At 33.9% G+C, this 18451-nt stretch overlaps 1 protein-coding gene across 7 annotated transcripts in view; it reads left to right on the top strand.

The window, feature by feature from the left end:
* The first annotated feature begins 6 nt into the window (after window positions 1-6).
* Ptprd (protein tyrosine phosphatase, receptor type, D) overlaps window positions 7-18451 on the top strand; it is a 2098812-nt gene continuing 2080367 nt past the window's right edge. For all 7 annotated transcript variants that reach the window (XM_013516335.1, XM_013516328.1, XM_013516331.1 and 4 more), the window contains exon 1: window positions 7-280. The gene's annotated coding sequence lies outside the window, so the exon portion shown is untranslated. The remainder of the gene's footprint in view (window positions 281-18451) is intronic.

Raw genomic sequence — 18451 nt, 5'->3', positions numbered from 1 at the left:
GTCCTCGCGCGTGTGTCTGCCGTCGCCTCCTCCTCGCGGAGCGGAGGGGCTCCCACTTGTGAAACGGCCAGCACGCGCGAGGCGCCCCGCCGCAGCCGGACCCGGACGGGCTGCTGTGCATGTGCTGTCCTCCCCTTTTTCTAAATTTTTTTTAAAAATTTATTTATTTCCAGTTTATTCTGGGCCTGTGTGGAATAGAAAGACAGTTCTCTGCCTGACTGGAGGAGAGAAAAGAGAAGACTCCTCGGGGTTTCCAAGGAGCAATGGAGCGGCTGCTTCAGTAAGTAAACTGCCTCCCTGCTGCTGTCTCCAAAGTGAGGCGTGCGCCCGCTGCCCTGCCCCTGGTGTGGACACTTTGTTCCTCTGACCAGGGAGGAACTTGACTTACATAACTTAAGGAGTTCCTGTTGGAGAAGTGGTTTGCTGAGCATTTTTGCTTTTGTTTGTTTGAGGAGGAGCAGGGCTCAGAAGACTTCTGTCTGGGCAGGCTTCCTGGGAATCTGATTTTTAAGCGCTTATTGTTCAAGAGCTGTCGGAAGCCTGGGTTGTGAAAGCGTTGGTTGAGTCTAAGATTGAAGGGCTGCTACTTAGACAAAGCTTGAGAATCCTAACCCTATTGGCTCACTATCCCCGCCGCCCTCACCCCTTAACCCTAACCCACCCCAACTTGCATCGTCCTTCGACTTCGGTGGGTGGGTTGTTTCATCTTTAACTAGAAGGAGCACTTTAAAAATGGGTCAAGGAAAGCTGATAAAGACGGCTTTGAAAGATCAGGTGAAAATCCCGTGGAGGTTTCTTCATGCCGGTGGTAACAGATAGGCTTGTGAACGTGCAGGAAATCATACAAGGAGCCCCCTTGAAGAATTTGAATGAATTTAAATTGGAGAGGGAATGGGAAAATGCTTTGGAAAGGACAAGAGCTAAGGCGATGGCTTTGACACAGCAGGTTATACGCTGTGACAGAGGCTCAGCGACCAGGGGCAGGTTTAAGGTGTCTCCTAAGTGTGAATTTCTCTGCAGCAAAACTTTTGCAGACAATAATTCTCTTGGGGCTAACATCACCAAATCCGTGGCCGCAGCATTTCGGTGAAAGCAAGCAGGGCAGTCTTCCGTTCTCTGTGCAAGGGTTAGTGGCATCTTAAAAAATGATTTGTAGTTTAACATTTGCCAGTATTTTGTAATATCTAAATAAAACCTTTGTGTTATGTCAGGAAAAATATAGTTGAGTCAGTTCGTTCTGCACACAGAGAATCAATAACATTTCAGCAATTTTTTTCTCTTTATCACTGCCAAATGGATTCTGAATCTAATTCCTCTTGCATTGTTACAGTAGGTACAGTAGAAATTGCAATTTGGGTAAAACAAAACTGATGTTTAACAATTTCAAAGTTATTGGACCCGATGGCACTTACATTGACAGGTGTACAATAGTGATTAGAAAAAAGTTTATTTTTAACTTTTAATTTTTTGTGTTAAAACCGAGCAAAAGTTGTAAACCTAACTGAAAATTACAACTACTGATCTCATAGAGAAGTTCTTTTCAGTCAAATAGCTTATTTTCCGAATAATAACTAAAGATATTTCATTTTTAATTTTTGATAATGGCAAGTTGAGTATTTTTATCTGCATATTGACTCAAGTATATAAACCGGCTGTGTTCATTGAGCATTATTTTTAAAATTTGTGAGAGCAAACAAATGAATAATAGCTAAAAATAGGTAGGTCTTCTACAATTATGATTACTCAATGTTCAAAGCTTTAAATATCTTGGGACATAAGTTTTTGAAGTGATGAGATAGGACAATAGGACTGTTGATAAATTTGTTGACAGGAAAGAAATCATTTGGGAAAGAGATGTCATTGTTTCTTGAAAATGATTTTATGTCTCAACCAAATGACTTTTTAGAGGTATTACTGTCCTCAGCTGCCATTTCTATTATTGGTTTTAAAAGAAATTAATTTACTTTCAATAAATTCCTAGGTTGGTCAGATTTTGATTATAGCATATGACCTCTATCCATTTGTGACCTCAGATTTCAGACAGGATAAGTGATATTTGAAAAAAATTGAAAAATGGAGGAAACATTGTTGGTCGTCCAATTTAGGAGTAGTTCAAACACTCTATTAGATTTGTTTTACTACAGGATATATTTTCCACAATAAGAAAAGACAGGAAAAAATATTTCATCCTGGTTGAATGTTTGAGAGCAAATAATTACAATTAACATTAAAACTAACCTGACACACTCTGTCTCTATTGTAATTATGTCATACTGCTAGGGAACATAACCTCAATGAGGCTGTTCTAGTGAAAAGCCTGCACACCTATTTGATCACTGTTAATATAGTGACAGATAAAAAAGTCAGATCAAGATGAAGTGATTAAATTGATAATTTTTTTTGCCACTAGCTTTCTGTGCTCTACAGAAGGAGTTACAACTTTGAAGTTGAAAGAAGAAAGTTGCCAGTGTCAGCAGAAATGTGTCTTATTATGCAGTTGTTCTTGTTATTCTGATCAGATAATGGCCTGATGAAATACATAAGCAGTCTGCAGGGAATGAGTGATTAATTCCTCTAACGTGTGCTTACTAAAGGAGTTCTTACTAATAAAGTGCTGTGTACCTGCATTTGCTTACAGTTGCAATTGGTGAAGGCAAACGTACTTGTTTTTTCTTTTAATTTTAACATGAAATTTACAAGCCAACTCCTGTAACTATGGCAACATAAAGATAATTTTGTAGACCACATGGTCCTATATTTTATAGAGCTCTGGATATGATAATCATTTCCTTAAGATACCTAATTTAGAAAGGAAACCAAAGTTAATTACATGTAATATTGGAAGGTTGAACTATTGGTAAAAGTTATTTTATTTTTCCCTGTATGCACAGTGTATCGTCACTGTGTCTTGCCAGTAGGATGGAAGAACCCAAATGCACGCAGATACAGAATTCTGCAGGTAAAGTGATATAAAGTGTAATGAATGGCTAAAGACTTGCTAGCTATCAAAGGATTAGGTGGACACTGCGCTACAATTTTAGGGACAGTGATAATGCACATGATATGTGCAGCTCCAGTTGGTGTAAATTGTTTTGTGGCTAGAAGAGTGTCCTTAATGTAAATTTTGATATCTACTTATGTCTAAAACCATTATGGTAGAAAATGGTAAATGGACAGATTTTATATGGCAGTTAAAGAATATGTGACCTGAAATGCATCTTACGTGATTAAAATTTACCTACTTATCCAATTATTTTAGAAATTTCTGAAATAAATGATTTCCACAGTCGTACAATTAAAATCAACATCTGTGTCTATACCCACCTATCCATCCATCCATCCATCCATCCAATTTCATACTTAATTCAAGAAATAAGTTACTATAAATTTTCTCTATTGTTTGGAGAAAATATCTTAATTTAAGTACTATTTTTGGATGTACACCTATACATATTTTAATAAACTTTTCACAATGCAAATGGTAAGGTGAATATATTCAATAATGCTAAATAAAAACTTATAAAAATTAGATGAAAAGAATTTTGTTTTAAATGTCATTTCAACTAATTTTCTACTTATATGTTTTACTGCAATTTCTTTACAATTACTAGATTGTGCTTAGGTCAGTTTGGCATCAAATAAAGAAGAAATTTCCACTGCTCCAATCAGATAATATAGGACTTAAGTGCTATGAGCTGTTCAAACACTTTCAAAGTATTTTGATTGAGGAAAAATGAATAAAGACCAAAAACAATTAATAACCCCTAAGTGAACACAAAGGTGATTGTGGAAAAAGGGGTTTGAGTTTTCCTCTCATAGTTGCTGTTAGGTATGTGACCCATGAGAAGTAAGCTGGGCTAGGTTTTCTTCTCTATAAAGTGAAGGCACTAACCTAGCTATTTGAGATATTTCTAATTTCCCAATATTATGAAATAAGTCAACATAATTGATACTACCATTTAGCAAATTGTCAAGTTATTCTGTGACGATATGAACATCAGCTTAGGAGTTAGAGACTGACATCTATTTTGAAAGGAGGGCTCAGGGAATTTCTGGAAGCCATGTGAGCACGACCTGGGTGTTATTGTGTGGACAGAATATTTTATTAGCTTTGGAAGGGGCGGACGTAGATTGTAGAAGGGAGTCTCCTGCAGTTCCTCTAAAGCACCTTTTACTCCTGCTACCGAGAGAATATTACATGGATAAATAGTTTTGAATGTTGTTACTCCATCACAGAAGAGACTAAGAACACATAAATAATTTGCTGCCTTTGGCCTTCTGATAAATAAGAGGGGAAAAGCCTTTATTTCTACATATATGCTGTTTGATGATGTCACATTATGGTGAATACACACCATTTAAGTGAGTTCACTTTTGTACATGTTTCAGGATGTAAAAGATAGAGGGAACCACAGAAAAAAATCATTTCATCTGTTTCGCATTGTAAAGAGGAAATGGAGGACTTCAACTGTGAAAAAACACAAAGCTAAGAATCATCCTTCCATTTTTACACTGAGGTTTTCATATACCAATTTGGTTGTATTTGGCAAGAAAATACAGACAGTGCTTTCAACACCTGTGAGTGCATTGTCAATAACTCCACTGATGGTGTGGCACACAATGTACTTCTCTAAAGAAATCTAATTATAGAAAATGGAAATAATGTAAGTTAATTTTAAAAGTTTGCTTTTCTTAAAAGAAACGAAGGATTTGTTCTCAGTATAATTTATACGACATAACTGATAAAATTGGAAGCATTTACCCCTCTGAGAAAATCAGCCAATCCTTTTCGTGATACAAAAGTTTGGATTGCAACAATTGGACCTATATTTCTCTATAAAATATATATTTTAGATCACTGGAGCCTGGTAGATCATGCTATACTTATTTTCCCACTTGAAAAATATAATGAACATAAATGCTTAGACACATTGCATGCTTTTAATGTTGTGTACATCCACGTTTGTACATGTGGATATGTATGTATTTCAACATATCTTTTCAAGGTGCACTTTAGTGAAATGATGTGTTGAAAGGTTTGAGGAAACTGTGTACACTAATTAAATAGCAAAAAAGAAATTATTTAAATTAGTGTATAATATATGAGATCTATCTCTGATTGGTTCATAAACCCAACTGAAGTTCATAACATCATATCACCAAGCCCTTATACCTCATAAATTTATATGTATTTTAAATAGCATATTATAATGGATATTTTTTAAGTTATGATGATAAAAGTGAAAATATTTTTCTGTATATTTAATACACATTTACTTACATTACATGATAAAGTAAAAGAAGAACTTCATAATTTATTTTTTCCATTTAATTTGAAATAAATGATAACATAAATGAAATGTATGTAATTTTGACTAGGTTGATGTCCGTGATCTGATGCATGTGTGGTGTTATCTAACAGTACTCTAAAAGAGAACAGTAAAGCTATTATAACTAAATACAGCTTGAGTGAGCTTTTGCAATAGTTATTTGTTAACATTATAAATGTTGAAGCAATTACTAGTCCATTTATTGTTTTGTAACCACTGAATTATAGTTGTTAAAAACTATCCTGGGATGTGTTTTCCAAATTTAGTTTGTATTAAGTGAATTCCTCCAGCACCTTCATGAACAGAGAACAAAGCCAGGTGTATACCTGCTTCTTTTTAGTAATGACACGTCTGTGCATTCTGGGATTTGTAACATGGGAATAATTCCATGTCCTTTTCTGAGTAGAAGAACCAGAGTTGCTCAGGAGAAAGACCTGGAATGAAGCTACTGTCCACCAGAAAGAAAATAACCTAAGTCACATAGCCTAGAAAATGTTAAAGTATGAAACTCAGAAGAGAAAACAAAAAAAACAGCAACAAAACACACTCAGCACCACCCAAGTCAAGAGCAGTGAATCACATCCCGTTTCTAACCACGATATAAGCCAGGCTACTTACCTAAGACTCTTACTGAGAAAGAAAGAAAATCCCTCAATTAAGGTAGCATCCCTGGGATATTGTTCTGATACAGTGACCTAGAATCTTTACAATCAAGGTCAGAAATTCTACTCAGAGGTGGAGAGGGAAGGAGGTTGAGTGAGGAGAGACTTACTGATCGCACCCTAGAGACAGTATTCCATTCTTTCTTCTGAGAGATGATTCTCAGAGTCAGAAATATGTCTTTTTTTACCTTGGGACAGTGGTCATGAGATGAACAGAAAAGTATAACCCTTCCCTTAATAGCGTTACATTTCCGGTTCTCCACAATGCAACCGTGTATTCATCTGGAATCACAGAACAGGTCATTTGACCACTTAATCATCTGTATAAATTCTTTAACTTTTTACAGACATTAAAAAACAGGGCAATAATTCAGATAGCATAACCACGTTATGCACTAATACTAGAAGTTATATCCTTTTTCTATTTCACAATTTACATATATATATATATATAGAGAGAGAGAGAGAGAGAGAGACAGATATAGATATATAGTGAAGTCAACATCACTATGGATGGATTTTGCAATATATAATATGTAGCAACATAACACATATAAATTAGGTCCCCAGAATGTTTATAGAGTCTGTCATGTGCCAAGCAATGCTAAACATTTGTACTAGCAATGTAAAACTACCTAAGTTGTGACCATCCTGTGGGTTTATGAAGTGTATCTACGTCATCATAAATGCTCTGACTTAATAGGAAAAATAGAATCCCCCTGCAGAATTTCTCCCTTTAAGTCTCAGAAAAACTTCCAAGTGTATACTTTTCCTTTTTCTGTCTCATTCACTGCCTTCCTCAGGTAGGGCTTGTCTTCCAGAAGCAGGAGTAGAATCTGTGCTGCTTACTTAGCAGTTGTGGGCTGGGGTCTCATCCACTGGAACTTTTTGGCATAGTTTATCTAGAAGAATGGAGTAACCCAGTGCCAATTGCAATGTATGTCACAGTCTCCCAAATTCCAGAGGCATTAAAGCATAGGATGCAGTCACCTCCCTGCGCTTGTATTGACATAGGATAGCAAACACTAACTAACGGGCAGACCACATAGGAGTTTAACATTTACCTTCCAGTGGCCTGGATGTACTTCCAAATAGCAGGATACAAGTAGTAGTGAAGATACTTGTTATTGTTTTTATCTGTAGCCAAAACATTGTACCAACAATGCTGTGGGTTTCTCAGAAAAGAAAATGAAATTACACACAGTTGGAAGCAAATAAGAGATAGGTGTTTAAGGGGCTTTGTAATATGTATTTTGGAATAAATAACCAAAAAGAAAGGAAAAAAATGCAATTTACGTTTTTGTAAGTGTACTGTAATTATTAAACATCTCTGAAATAAGTAAATTACTCTTAGTTCTTTCTTAATTTCTCTTAAAGAAATGATGGAAGTATTTCTGACTAAAATTGTAATAGTTTCCTATTTGATTTTCCCTAAAAAGTCTATGTAACTTTTGAAAAACAGGGTCCATATTGTATAATGTTTTACTCTCCAAACAAACAAACAAACAAACTTTTTGGCTGGAGAATGTGGTTTAATGATATAGTGCTTGTCTAGCATGGACAAAGCTCTGGCTTGAAATCCCTGTATTAAAAACAGTCTGTCTATCTATCTATCTATCTATTTTAATTTTTAAATTTATTAGTAACACATGTTTGTAGTACATAATGTTTGCATTTCCTGTATGGAGTTGGTATATGTGTACAATACATCTTAATTCCTTTGTTTGTTCCCTCCCTCTTCTTTCCCTTCATCTCTTGACCTGATTTTTAATTTTCCACTTGGATTAATATGCAATGCCCAATTAGTTTTCATTAATATTTATTGATAGTTCTTCTTTCAAGGGGCTATTTCTTGTACTGGTGGTTGTAAGGATGTCAGGGCCTCCTTCTGGAAATGTCTGGGTTCATTCTGTGTCATACATGCATCATATTTCTTGCTCCTCGGAAACATATGTGGTTAGCCCTCCGTAACGTGCCTTAGCCTAATTGTTCATACCTGTGAGGTTGGAAACACCAGCCTCTTTTGTGGTAGAATTGTGTGCTTTCAAGGATTGCACTTAGTACTTTATTCTCTCATTCCTGTGCCCCACAAGAAAGTGTTCTTCCTTTTTAATTTTTTATGGGTTCAAAACATTCCTATTTTTTGACAAACCCTTTACATTTTAGAAACATGCTATTGGTTAACAACACAAACTGCATATTTGCTAAGATACATTGATATTTGCTAAGATGCAATGATTTTGTTAAGTATACGTCAGTTCTTTTTAAAATACCTCATTATATTATCAATATAGTTGCATAGATATAGAGAGCTATTTTTTCGCAAAAGGACTTTCAGGCAGTATCTAAACATATTTTGCTCTGAAATCTTATATCTGCCCAGCCTAGGGATGAATCAGGCTAAGAGGCTGGGTCAGAAGAAATCAGAAAGTTCATGCCACTGCACAACAGTCCTCTCTCTTCCCACTGTGTTTCTACTGCCAGTTCCTCTTTCCTATCTAGTTTGAATTTCCTTAAACACCTGAGCTTCCGACATGCATAGATTATTATATTGGCCTTAGAAAAACATAAAAGGATATATTATTGATTTAAAAATAGATTATATTATTTATATTATGTAGTTCCCTTACATCTCATTCATCTTTCTCATGGCTGTAATAACCCACATTTCATAAATAATCCATCACTGTTTAAGAGGGAGGCAATTGCAAGGTTTTTATTTTCAAATCACAGATGGATTCAGGGTAAATTATGATCTTATTTTCTTCTTAAGTTCTTCAGAATTTTTTCTCCTAATACCTATCATGAGCTCTGGATAAACCTTCAGAGAAAAGATGATATTAACAGTTAATATTTACTGACTCCTTCAATCATACCAGTTGCTCTTTTATGTGCTTTACATATATTATTTATCTGCATATCAATCCTGTGAGATTGCCACAACCTTTATCTTTACTTTATAGATGAGAAAACTAATGTTTACAGAGGCAAAGAGGGTTAGCAAGGTAAGCACATAGTCATCCCCTAATTTAAACCATGTTGTTGTATTAAAATTGTGTGATAAGCAATTTCTTAGATGAATATCATGTTTTCCCAGGTATACAGTAGACCATAGGCGGAATGCCATAATTGCATAGAAAGTAGAAAGTGGGAAGGCTCCTAGGTCTATTTTTATAATACAATTCCTTTCAATTGAAATAAACAGAAGTTGGGGCTGGGGATTTAGCTCAGCGGCAAAGCGCCTGCCTGGCAAGCGCAAGGTCGTGAGTTCGGTTCCCGGTACCGGAGAAAAACCAAAAAAACAAACAAACAGAAATAAACAGAAGTTATTTTAAGTCTGTAAGGAAGGGCAGATAGTATAAAAGTCTTTCCCCTGGGAATAAAGAAGCGGGTGAATCACATCAAAACAAGCTTAACTCAGGTTATCTTATGCCAAATGTGAGTATGTAACAGTGATGCAACTGTTTCTTCTTACAATTTTTGACTCTTACAAATGAGAATAAGTTACGCTCTGTAGCTCTCCACTTTTCCCAGTAGCCCGCCAAGGTCAGATCCCTTTCTAGAGGGAGATTGATCAAGGTGAGTCCCATCACTCAGGCGGTTAGGTGGTTGTAATCTCTTGGCCACAGATTTTGTGTTGTGTCAGCTCCTTAAGTGTCTTGCTACCCCTGTAGTCTGTGTCCAAGAGACACCAAGGAGTTTTTGAGTTAGTTCCCCTTTGCATAAGAGGGATGGCAGAATAGAGATGGAAAGACTGGGACACTGACCTCCTGATGCGATATGGAGTGAAATTTAAAGTCAAAGGATGCCCTCTGCTAGTAACTATAACTCAGTGTATTTTATTTATTTATTTATTTTTTTGGTTGTTTTTTTTTTTTTGGTTTTTCTCCGGTACCAGGAACCGAACTCACGACCTTACGCTTGCCAGGCAGGCGTTTTGCCGCTGAGCTAAATCCCCAGCCCCAACTCAGTGTATTTTAATATCTATCCCACATGACAGTGAAAGGAGATTGTTGTAACTAGCTGATGGCAAATAAATATAGAAGTGCTGATCATAGGCAGTCGAGAAATATATAATATGAGTCCTTTTAATTACATTTACTTGTGTGCATTGCTTACTTTTTATACTTACGCCATATATTTTACTGTGCTCCCGTGTTGCATTGGATTAAATTCTTTTGTGAGTTTATTTCATTTTAATAATTTTTTATTTTCTTATTTTTGTCATATATTGATTTCTGTTTTTCTAGTATAAGAAGACTGCTTACTTGATACAAAATCAAACTGAAAAAAATGCATTAGAACATAATTCATGACTTAATCTTTAGATTATGTGGATGTAAAATAAAGCTGTGACCAAAAAAAAGTGGAGTAAAATAGTCCTCAATAAATATTTATTTGTTTTCTAATATAAAAGGAATGTTTACTGTACACTGAAGGAATTCTTCTGCCCCAACACTGAAAGGACACAAGAAATATTGACGGTGTTCTATAAAATTATCAAAAATTAAATAAAAATGTTTTCTTTGCTCCTATTTAATTTATTGAAATACATTTTCCCTCTAAGATATGCACTGGTCAAGTTATTACTTTCAGTAATACTATGAGGCAAAACACACATACACAAAATTGTTTTGTTATTTAGGAGGAACACAAAAATATTAAAATTTTAAAAAAAGAAGTTAAAAAACAAAATATGGGAAGTTAATGTCTCGTTTGTATTTGAAGAATTTTAAGCCTTTACCTTGCAAGTGTGAAAGGTTTATAAACAAGTAATGCACAGAAATAATTGGATTGACTTTTTTTCCTATGAAACTTCTTTCTACTCTAAGGTTTTCCAGTTACGAAAATTCAACAAATTTTGAATACTAAATTACAGCTGAAGCATAGAAAATATGCCAGACTGGGCAGTTTTATGATGCAGACTTATCTACTGGAGATCTTCATAGAACTGCTAAACTGTTGAAATGCTTGTCATGAGCGAGAGTTTGTGTTTCTTTCACTGAGGAGCTTGAAGCAAGAGCACTAGTCAAAAAATCAAACTGAATGAGCCTTAGGATGTTTAGAATATCAGCAGTAAGATCACTGTCTTGTGTTTATGAAAAAAGAAGATATTACCTTCAGGTCCAGATTCTGTCCCTCTGTCTGTCCTGCCTGCATGCCTGTGTGTCTGCCTGCCTGCCTTCTTTCCTATCTTCCTGCTTTTCTTTCATTATTTATGAAATTACATAGATATGTACGCACATATGAGTATGTACAATATAGAGAGAGTAAAACGTATTGTGGATGAAGTCTTTGCATACAAGCAGATGCACTAGGTTCAGTTAGTTACTGGAAAACACCGCAATTTACGAGTGTAGTTCCTTTGAGGTCTAGAGTATCTCATCAGATTTTTGGCACCATCCAGAGGGGGCCTATTACAAAAACTGATGCTTATCATGAACTAAGCCTTACTGTGACTCCTTTTTTTTTAAAAAAAAGAAAAAATTAAATCATTTTTTTCTAGCCGTAACTTTACATCTCAGTTTTACCAAATCTTACCTGGATTATTACCTCCTGTTTTTCTGCCTTGTTTACTTCCTCTTTTATTTTTTTGTCCTAAGGACACTTTTCAAATGAGTGAAAACCAAATAAGATCAGGCTTCAAGAGTTAACTGATTTCTAATTGCATGGAGAGCAATGAAAAAATAAACAATATTGGCATGGTGGGAAGGGATCCTTATCCAGGTTGCAAGCAGTCTTCTTGCCTTTTCCCGTAGAATTTACAATCAGGCCATGTAAACACCTTCAAGTTAGACTGAATAGTTTCGGTAGCTTCTGATGAAAATAATGATACCTATGACTTATCATTGCATCTTTTTCTGTTTGGAGGTATAATACCAGAGTGTGTCATACAGCGTGTCTGTATCCTTCAGATACTAATTTTGAAGCTGATTGCAGATTATCATGGAGGAATATTTTCCCCAGTCTAACTTTTGAGGGCCCTCTTTTGATCAAGAGTAACTGTTGAGGAGCCTCGTTTTGTTTTGTAGCTTTGCTCAAGATGAGCCACCTACTACATTGTTTCAGAACAACACATTGATCAGGTTTCTCTTGTTCCCAAGCAGTAGCCAGAGTCTGCCATATCCAATGGTCATCTCTGGCAACGTTTTGCATTGCGTTTTCTCTGCCAACCCTGAAGTGGTCAGCCTCATCTGGCTCCCTGTCCTGGAACTGTGGGGGTTTCTTACCGCAGCCTGGTTTTCATAGACACACGCTTTGCTACTTACAGCTTGGCTGAGCTCCAGGTCTTTGCTGCTGGAGATGTGATTGCAACATCTGTTGAGTATGACACATATGTAGTTACTCTCATCAATCTTACGCATTTGGATGCCCTTGCCAGGCTTCTGGTACACAACGTATAACATGAAATTTTGTTTTGAAGAGAATGTTGCAGATTGAGAAGAAAAATAGAATATGAAATGCTGTTTTTCTCAATATAGCTTTGATAGTAAGAAAATCCACAAAATTTACTGGGTATTCACATAACATTGGACTATTTTTATGAGAATTACCAAATAAAAATGATTTTTAAATGAAATTTATTTGCATAATCAGTTGATACAAATCATTGTTTTTTTAGGTGATCAATTTTGAATTCTATTCGCATAGGTACTACAGAATCTACCTCATAAAATGAAGTTGTGTAATCACAACTTCCAGCTCTGTTTTAAAATGATCTCTGAATATATTGCATGGACCTTTACTTTCAGCCATAAATCTAAAACAATGTGACGGCTGTGGAAATGTTGCCACAACCCACAGTAAAATATGCCTATTCTATTAAGAATTCACAGTATTAGGAGCTCTGATTCTTTCAGTCCATGGCTAGAGCTAATGATTACTGATTCCGTTGAGATTGAAGGACTGAAAATACTAAAGTCTTCAGATTAGAAGAATTAAGATTGTACCTTTTCTGTTATTGGTGAAAACTTAACAAAAATAAAAGAGAAAAGTTTTATTTTAAAAATAAATGAAATGCAGTCCTTGCCTTGGAAAACAATTGTTATTTAATTTTTGTTTGTTTTTTAATCATAATCAGTCTAAGTATTCTAAGGACTTGGTCTTTTATTTTGGGGGCCATATAGTCAGATTCCTAATTAAGATAAAAATAAATTGAAAGAACTTATTAGATCATATGTTATATTGGAAAACCTAAGTCAGTAGAAAGGTAAATAATTGTAATTTAACTATTCAGTATTGACCATTTTTAAAATTAGTTTACAGATTGTATGTTTTTATATACATGAATCTCCTTTCCCCAAAGAAGTATCACAGACAGAATTATTTTTCTGACTTAACAGTCTTAAGATTAAGACTGGTCCAGCCTGATGTGATATTGTTTTATTAGGACTTTCATGGCCCCAGTTAATGCCATGTTATTGCTCAGCCATTACATATGGAATGGGCCACCCTGCAGAGTCAAATTTGGCTCCGAAATCAGAAGTCAAGAGAAACAGATTTGGACGAATCTGATTTCCTTGCCAAGGAGATTTTATCTCAATTTTATTGAACATAGTCACGTGGTTTTAAGTAGCTATATGTAAACCTGGGAAATTGAGTCCATACTTGGGAAGTTATATATCTAACTAAAATTTGTAAATTGATAAATCTGTTGCTTTTGCATTGCTTGGGATTAAATCTACGTTGTTGTGCATGCTAGGCAAATTTTCTACCATTAAGCTATTTCCCACTCCTGAGAATTGCTTGAAGAAACAAACCAAAGCAAATCAAATGAAAATCAGGATATTGAAATACCTAATATACTCCAGTTTACATTTACTCCTCTTCTTAACAAAAATTGTGGTAGGTCATGGTTTCTTTCTACCTCTTTATATCCTATGCTGTATATTTTCTTTTACTCTCTGAATCTAGAATAGCTCATTTAGATACTTTGTTGTTTATATTCTGGTTTGGACTATCTATACATATTCCAGAGCCCCCTTATGTCTTTATTATTATACTCTTGGTAGTGAAGAATTTCTCCCAGTAATCCTTGGTGTCTTATTTGATATACATATAACTACATAAAATAAAGAATATAATGTGCTCTAGTGAGGGCCACTTTGTAATAATCACACAAGTGTCATCGTATAATGTATTCTGTTTGAAACAGTATGTTTAAAAAAATCCATGATTTTCTTGTTCAATATTATTTTCATTAAGACATATATGTCATAATATGTATTTTTCAAAACACTTAGTTTTACCAAAAAGTAGAAAAGCTTACTGATGTTGACTATCTTTATAGTTAGTTTATCTGATATAAAGGCATTCATGTCAATTTAGAATCTAGGTAATTTAATCTTGAGTCCAGATTTCTGTACAACAGAGAGTGATTGGCATTGTATACAGTTTTCATTGATGTTTTACACAGAATTTCTTAAAAAAGAACATTTTTAAAGAAGGTTGCTACAATGTTGCTGAATCTGTCTTTGCCCTGATTGTGATTTTCAAGCAGAAATCATAGGCAGAGTTTTATTTTCTTTAAATTATGGCACTAGGTCTACTGTTTATTGAAGATACAATTTTGAACTAGAAAATGCAAAATATATAATACTTATGATAAAATGTACATTGTATCTTCTTGTAGGGAATAAAATATCTAAAATAAAATCAAAGATTTTATAGAATTTATATTTTATAGTTAATTTTTCTTATCTTTACAGTAAAATTTTCTGAGTTCTTTACACCTAAACTTCAATGTGTGGCTTCTTTGTCACTCTGTCTGCAGTTGCTTGCCTGATAAGATTTTGTTGGCTTCTAGTGAATCCTGCTGGTAGGTTTGATGAGGGCGACAAATGCCTATATTGTATACCTGTCCACTAGGAAGGCATTAGAGCTCATGGATTCCCCAGGAAGAGATGGAAAATTGCCCGGAAAATCAAAATACCATAAAAGTGTATAGAAAACCCCCAGAAAGACTGAATACTTGATGAAAGTTGTGTTTTATTCTTAACATAAGCAAGAAAATTTTTTATTAGAAAGACAAAATGCATCTTGCTGACAGTCTAGCTGTAAATAATGCAAGAGTAAATATTTTAATAATTTCAATCTTGAATTTTCTAATTAATTTTTCTAATTAATTTTTCTAATTACAGTCAATATTCATAAATCTGGAAATTCTGGTGGAAGTTAATGAAATCTTTGCTTGCCATTACAGTAATACTATAAAACCTGATGTTGAAGTGCAGAATACTTTTACTAAAACTATTTTCTAATTTACAATGAGCTACTTTAATTCTTTAAAAAGTTTCATATTAAATATTATTTAAAAGTTAATATTGACTTCCACTGGTTTGGTGTTAATAAAATGTAAGTCTTTCTTTTTGGTTTTGAATGGTGAAACATTACATAAATTCAATAAGTTCATTTGAAGAATGACCCCTGCTGGTACTGAGTATATTTATTCAAAACAGCTTGTGATATTACACAGCTATAAAGAAAGATAAACTTGAGGACTTTATAGGTAAATGGTCACAGCTAGAGACCATGCTCATAAATGAAATAAATCAGACCTGCATGTGCAAGCACCGCATTGTTTCACTCGTATAAAACCTGAAAGAGTTAATTTAAACTCGAAGGTATGGTAGACATTGTGAAATGATAGGAAAGCACTCAAGGGTAAAGGGCAACTGGGATGCGGGAAAAGAGAAGGGAAAGAAGGAGAAATTTTGTATGTATGTATATACAGGATAGTTAATATAGTTGTTCTACTGTCTTCTATTTCTTTGCTGAAAGAAAATGTCAATAAGTCCTTGATTGATCAATATTGCATGTCTCTATCTGTTTTCATGAGAAACCACTTTGAAGATATCAATATGTAATACAACAAGCTTTGTTAATTTCCTACAACTTTGTTTGTAACTCTGTATTGTCTGTACTGTTCTTTTGCTATTTTGTAAAATGTTGTCTGTCTGTTAATGCTTTCCTCCTTTTATTTTTAAAATAAAAGAAAAACATAGCTTGTTACAAATTTACTTTTGGTACAAGAAAATCAAATCAAATCAAATATTATTATAAGATACAAGAGAGTAACATGCATTGGCTTATGATAAACAGTTTTGAAAGAGTAAAGGACAAAAATAATGACATTTTGGGAGAAAGTTTTTCTGTATCCCTTTTTGTCTTATTATATATACTCTTGGTAATGAAACATTTTCTACAGCAATCCTTGGAGTCTCACTTGATATATATAAAAGCAGAAAAATAAATCAAAGACTGTAATGTACTCTAAAAGGATCCCTTTATCACCATCATAGAAGATAGTTATATTTATTTTAGTCTGTTTGAAGCATCCCTTTTAGAAGCATTCATACATTTTTCCTGTTTGAGATGATGTACTTGGGAAAATTACGTATGTTACCAAGACTTCGTCTTTACTACTGGTCATGTATCTCATCTACTGCACTTTATATCATACTTCTGCAGTGTACTTAATATTATTCTAATAGCAAATGCGAATAATTTGAATACCTTTAAGGTTAATTACCCCATGGTCTAGCCAGTTATCACATACATAATCATATTTTTTCTTAATGAAACTAAATTTGTTTTCTTTAATGTCAATTTTTTTACTTCAGTGTATTGGAGATATACAACACACACCTAATCTTGGGGAATTAGTACATAGACATATCTCAGCTTCTCATTTACTTGTTCTACCAGGTGTTTGCTAAAATGTCCCATTTGAAGTCAGGCATAAACTTATTCCATGCTCGACTCATTAAGTAATGAAAATAGTGCCATTATTAAAATATGTTTTCTCATAAGGAAGAGACTACATTAAAATATCTGCTTTTTCACTTCTTTTTATATTATATAACCTTAAAGTTTAGTCGTTGCTTATAACCATAGAAAATGTTGTCTCAGAAAAAATATTGTCTTAGTCATTGCTAGACTGACTATAAAGAACTAATCTGCATGTATACGATAGAATCTCAGCAAATGTGAGAAAATAAAAGAGCTAACATTTACATGTGTACAGGTTTATTACATGTTAAATATAATAAAATGCTGTGGCAAACAACACATATTTCTCTTTGTTCAGTAAAAATTCTGTTAAATAAATGATTGCTAGTTTTTATTATGAAATAGTAGTTCGTTATTATTAAACATTATCTGTAATTGTAACCTTGTTAGAAATAGTCACACTCAGATTTCCATTCCAGCTCTAGTACTAGTTACTACAGTCTTAATGCTTCAGAATGTTAACGTTGTCCAAAAATTGTAGTCTTTCGTCTCTAAAATGGACATCCCATTTTCTACTTCTATGTGTTTGTGTGTTAGTAAGTCAGAAAGCAAAGATAGGTGTAAGCATATGGATGTGTTGTGAGTATATGACTGAATATGTAGGATTACAGAAAATAAAGTTTCAAAAAAGTATCTGTAATTATTTTTTAAACATATCCTAATAATTAGCTCCATAAAGTATATGCCCTAACTAATGTACACTGAAATGTCACATATGTAGTTTTCTATTATTGTATGGCATCATATTATGATCTTATTTTGTTACAAATCTTATCTTAAATGTATAATATAAAAGAACTCTGAATATTAATTTTTAAATTTTTAACATGGTAACTATAGCTTGTTATATTTTAAAAGGCACTTCATCATGCACAAGGAAAACAGTTAATGCATATAACCCATCTATGTACATAATTATAATTTTAATTTATTATAGAAACACATAATGACATTTGTGAATCAGTTAAATAAGAAAGTCCTCCAAACTTCTGAACAACATGAAGGAATGTACTTAAAGAATAGACATGACTCTTAAGCTATATATCAGAATTATCTAGAAAATAAAACACGTTTGCTTATGAAAGATCAGATTATTTAGTGATACAACTGAGAGGAAAACAGGATTTCCTAAAGAAACCTGGTTACATTTGTCCCATTATTCAGAACTTTAGTGGTAAGGTATTCCACTGAGTTGTCACTCATTTTTTCAACTTATTTGGAAGCAATTATTGGTTATTTGAGGGACAATTCATGTAAAGCTATTTTATTAGTTGTAAATTACTTTATTATATTGTTCATTTGCTTTTGTATTTAATTCATTTTTCACCATCAATTAGCAATTAACATTAGAATATAATTTACATCAGCTGCCTTTGTAATTAAGGTATTCCTATGGGTTTCTCTGGAGATAGTAGTATATTAATGGATGCTTTGATATGACCCAAGCCTCACTTTCACTATGAAAATGGGACCTCTGTAAAGTTAAACAAGAACCACATCAGCAAATTGGTTATTTTATGTTGTGTTAACATATGGCCTTATCATCCTTTATAAATAGTTGTCATTGGAATAAATAAGTCAACTTGTCATTGACTTTACTCAGGGAAAACCCTCCTGAAAATCCTCCCACATACACAGCTTGGCAAGATAAAATTAAAATTGGTATCA

This window comes from Chinchilla lanigera, unplaced genomic scaffold (genome assembly GCF_000276665.1).
Source record: "Chinchilla lanigera isolate Chin_1 unplaced genomic scaffold, ChiLan1.0 scaffold00033, whole genome shotgun sequence".
In the NCBI taxonomy this organism is placed as follows: Eukaryota; Metazoa; Chordata; class Mammalia; order Rodentia; family Chinchillidae; genus Chinchilla; species Chinchilla lanigera.
Note: the sequence above shows the minus strand (reverse complement) of the source record. Positions and strands in the feature narration are given on the sequence as shown.